The sequence below is a fragment of the Triticum dicoccoides genome, chromosome 3B, assembly GCF_002162155.2.
Source record: "Triticum dicoccoides isolate Atlit2015 ecotype Zavitan chromosome 3B, WEW_v2.0, whole genome shotgun sequence".
Lineage (NCBI taxonomy): Eukaryota > Viridiplantae > Streptophyta > Magnoliopsida > Poales > Poaceae > Triticum > Triticum dicoccoides.
Window position 1 is genome coordinate 578,203,074 of NC_041385.1, and position 5,528 is coordinate 578,208,601.

The window sequence follows — 5,528 nt, forward strand, 5'->3', positions numbered from 1 at the left end:
CAACAGTAAGTGCGCCAGCTAGATCCAAATTCCAAAATACAAAATCTGCGCTACCCTGTATGACCGGTCAACTGATGCCGTTGACCCAGGACACATCAGACAGGGGCACCTACAGGGGTAGCAGCAGGTGATGGGAATATGCAAGAAAATAAAAACTTGATCTCTTTTCATATCTTCATTTTTTATATGGAAGACATATGCCAGACTTTGTAGATAAAGCCAAACAACAGCAAACCCGAGTTTACATCAATAGTCAGACATGCCCCCATGGCACGAGAACACAACAAGCACAATTTAAGAGCTGAGACAACAACAATATACAACTACAATACACATCAGTAGGCATGCATGCCACTACGTACGAGCAAAACAAGCTAAAACATCAAATCACAGCACACCAACGCATCCCTAGAACACCGCAGCCTGATCCGTGTTGCAGATGGATATAGCCGATGCCCTTACATGAGAAATCAACAACTTGGTGGCCTCCAAGTCTCAGTCTGTAGTCAATGATTTTCACAGTTGTAACAAAGAGACAAGTTTGAAGATAGGATCAACATGTTTGTTAGGGAAAACATGCTCAATAGTAAATTTGTTCCTAGTAGTCCATAGCACCCAATCGACAGCCGATAACCGAAACCAAAAAATTCTTTTAACTTGCCCAAAGAGGTTACGGGCAAAATTACGCAGTTCCACAAACAAATTAGGGGCCCACTGAACATCCAGTACCGACTGGATAAGTCACACTTAAAAACAATATGATATGTGTCCTCTAGGCTACCACATAAAGCACGAAAATCACACCCCGAACCATTCCTCTTTAATTTGGTCAGGAGCGGGGAATTTGCCTCTCATGGCTTGCTACATAAAGATTTTAACTTTCAAAGGGATCCTAGCACGCCAAAATTTCTTGGTATCTGGAAGTCACCATACCCTAAACCAATTTGGAATAGAGAGACTTAACAGATTACCTACCAGACGAAGAATGGGGCCAGGTCACCAAGTCCCTAGTCTCCGAGAGCGAGGGGAAAACAGCAGCAAGGCGATGCCAGTCAACCAACTCTTCCAGAGACAGGGGCTGGCGAAAACCCAGCTCCCAATTATTCCGAGAGAGCTCCAAGATGGAAATCTCACGAGAGGCACAATAAGAAAAAAGCACCAGGAAGGACACTAAGAGAGGACCATCACCACACCACCAGTAAGCCAAAAATGGGTCGAAGCCCCATCACCCACCAATAATTTAACAAGGGGGCGGAACTCATCCCTAAGATTGATCAGTTAATGCCAGAACCGAGAGCCGCCAGAGCTGCAAGCGAGAAGAGGGCTACAATTTGGGAAGTATTTTTCCTTAAGGATGTCAAACCACAGACCTCTAGGTCAGCATGTAAAATTATCCACCACCACTTGATAAGGCATTTATTCATAATCTAAGTGTTAGTAACACCAAACCCTCCAAATTTTTAGGACGACACATAATAGACCACTTAACCAACCTATACTTTTTCTTATTCTTAGCAGAATGGGTCAAGTCAATCACATCATTCTCCAAATGATGTGATCCCGTTAATCAAATGACAACTCATGTCTACGGTTAGGAAACTTAACCATATTTGATTCACGAGCTAGTCAAGTAGAGGCATACTAGTGACACTATGTTTGTCTATGTATTCACACATGTATTATGTTTCCGGGTAATACAATTCTAGCATGAATAATAAACATTTATCATGATATGAGGAAATAAATAATAACTTTATTATTGCCTCTAGGGCATATTTCCTTCAGTCTCCCACTTGCACTAGAGTCAATATTCTAGATTACACAGTAATGATTCTAACATCCATGGAGCCTTGGTGCTGATCATGTTTTGCTCGTGAAAGAGGCTTAGTCAACGGGTCTGCAACATTCAGATCCGTATGTATCTTGCAAATCTCTATGTCTCCCACTTGGACTTGGTCCCGGATGGAATTGAAGCGTCTCTTGATGTGCTTGGTTCTCTTGTGAAATCTGGATTCCTTTGCCAAGGCAATTGCACCAGTATTGTCACAAAAGATTTTCATTGGACCCGGTGCACTAGGTATGACACTTAGATCGGATATGAACTCCTTCATCCAGACTCCTTCATTTGCTGCTTCCGAAGCAGCTATGTACTCCGCTTAACATGTAGATCCCGCCACGACGCTTTGTTTAGAACTGCACCAACTGACAGCTCCACCGTTCAATATAAACACGTATCCGGTTTGCGATTTAGAATCGTCCGGATCAGTGTCAAAGCTTGCATCGACATAACCATTTACGACTAGCTCTTTGCCACCTCCATAAACGAGAAACATATCCTTAGTCCTTTTCAGGTATTTCAGGATGTTCTTGACCGCTGTCTAGTGATCCACTCCTGGATTACTTTGGTACCTCCCTGCTAAACTAATAGCAAGGCACACATCAGGTCTGGTACACAACATTGCATACATTATAGAGCCTATGGATGAAGCATAGGGAACTTCTTTCATTTTCTCTCTATCTTCTGTAGTGGTCGGGCATTGAGTCTGACTCAATTTCACACCTTGTATTATAGGCAAGAACCCTTTCTTTGCTTGATCCATTTTGAACTTTTCAAAACTTTATCAAGGTATGTACTTTGTGAAAGTCCAATTAAGCATCTTGATCTATCTCTATAGATCTTGATGCCTAATATGTAAGCAGCTTCACCGAGGTCTTTCATCAAAAAACTTTTATTCAAGTATCCTTTTATGCTATCCAGAAATTCTATATCATTTCCAATAAATAATATGTCGTCCAAATATAATATTAGAAATGCTATAGAGCTCCCACTCACTTTCTTGTAAATACAGGCTTCTCCAAAAGTCTGTATAAAACCATATGATTTGATCACACTATCAAAGCGTTTATTCCAACTCCGAGAGGCTTGCACCAGTCCATAAATGGATCGCTGGAGTTTGCACACTTTGTTAGCATCCTTTGGATCGACAAAACCTTCGGGTTGCATCATATACAACTCTTCTTCCAGAAATCCATTCAGGAATGCAGTTTTGACATCTATTTGCCAAATTTCATAATCATAAAATGCGGCAATTGCTAACATGATTCAGACAGACTTAAGCATCGCTACGGGTGAGAAAGTCTCATCGTAGTCAACCCCTTGAACTTGTCGAAAACCTTTCGCAACAAGTCGAGCTTTGTAGACAGTAACATTACCATCAGCGTCAGTCTTCTTCTTGAAGATCCATTTATTTTAGATGGCTTGCCGATCATCGGGCAAGTCAACCAAAGTCCACACTTTGTTCTCATACATGGATCCCATCTCAGATTTCATGGCCTCAAGCCATTTTGCGGAATCTGGGCTCATCATCGCTTCCTCATAGTTCGTAGGTTCGCCATGGTCAAGTAACATGACCTCCAAAATAGGATTACCGTACCACTCTGGTGTAGATCTTACTCTGGTTGACCTACAAGGTTCTGTAGTAACTTGATCTGAAGTTTCATGATCAACATCATTAGCTTCCTCACTTATTGGTGTAGTCGTCACAGGAACCGGTTTCTGTGATGAACTATTTTCCAATAAAGGAGCAGGTACAGTTACCTCATCAAGTTCTACTTTCCTCCCACTCACTTCTTTCGAGAGAAACTCCTTCTCTAGAAATGATCCATTCTTGGCAACAAATGTCTTGCCTTCAGATCTGTGATAGAAGGTGTACCCAACAGTTTCCTTTGGGTATCCTATGAAGACACATTTCTTCGATTTGGGTTCGAGCTTATTGGGTTGAAGCTTTTTCACATAAGCATCGCAGCCCCAAACTTTAAGAAACGACAACTTTGGTTTCTTGCCAAACCACAGTTCATAAGGCGTCGTCTCAACGGATTTTGATGGTGCCCTGTTTAACGTGAATGCGGCCGTCTCTAAAGCATAACCCCAAAACCATAGCGGTAAATCAGTAAGAGACATCATAGATCGCACCATATCTAGTAAAGTACGATTACGACGTTCGGACACACCATTACGCTGTGGTGTTCCGGGTGGCGTGAGTTGTGAAACTATTCCACATTTCTTCAAATGTAAACCAAACTCGTAACTCAAATATTCTCCTCCACGATCAGATCGTAGAAACTTTATTTTCTTGTTACGATGATTTTCAACTTCACTCTAAAATTCTTTGAACTTTTCAAATGTTTCAGACTTATGTTTCATTAAGTAGATATACCCATATCTGCTCAAATCATCTATGAAGGTGAGAAAATAACGATACCCGCCGCTAGCCTCAACATTCATTGGACCACATACATCAGTATGTATGATTTCCAACAAATCAGTTGCTCGCTCCATAGTTCTGGAGAACGACATTTTAGTCATCTTACCCATGAGGCATGGTTCGCAAGTACCAAGTGATTCATAATCAAGTGTCAAAAGTCCATTAGTATGGAGTTTCTTCATGCGCTTTACACCAATATGACCTAAATGGCAGTGCCACAAATAAGTTGCACTATCATTATCAACTCTGCATCTTTTGGCTTCAACATTATGAATATGTGTATCACTACTATCGAGATTCATCAAAAATAGACCACTCTTTAAGGGTGCATGACCATAAAAGATATTACTCATATAAATAGAACAAACATTATTCTCAGATTTAAATGAATAACCGTCTCGCATCAAACAAGATCCAGATATAATGTTCATGCTCAACGCTGGCACCAAATAACAATTATTTAGGTCTAAAACTAATCCCGAAGGTAGATGTACAGGTAGCGTGCCGACGATGATCACATCGACTTTGGAACCATTTCCCACGCGCATCGTCACCTCGTCCTTAGCCAGTGTCCGCTTAATCCGTAGTCCTTGTTTTGAGTTGCAAATATTAGCTACAGAACCAGTATCAAATACCCAGGTGCTACTGCGAGCTCTGGTAAGGTACACATCAATAACATATATATCACATATACCTTTGTTCACCTTGCCATCCTTCTTATCCGCCAAATACTTGGGGCAGTTCCGCTTCCAGTGACCAGTCTGTTTGCAGTAGAAGCACTCAGTCTCAGGCTTAGGTCCAGACTTGGGTTTCTTCTCTTGAGCAGCAACTTGTTTGCTGTTCTTCTTGAAGTTCCCCTTCTTTTTCCCTTTGCCCTTTTTCTTGAAACTGGTGGTCTTATTGACCATCAACACTTGAGGCTCCTTCTTGATTTCTACCTCCGCAGCCTTTAGCATTGAGAAGAGCTCGGGAATTGTCTTATCCATCCCTTGCATATTATAGTTCATCACGCAACTCTTGTAGCTTGGTGGCAGTGATTGAAGAATTCTGTCAATGACGCTATCATCCGGAAGATTAACTCCCAGTTGAATCAAGTGGTTGTTATACCCAGACATTCTGAGTATATGCTCACTGAGAGAACTATTCTCCTCCATCTTGCAGCTGTAGAACTTATTGGAGACTTCATATCTCTCAATCCGGGCATTTGATTGAAATATTAACTTCAAATCCTGGAACATCTCATATGCTCCATGACGTTCAAAA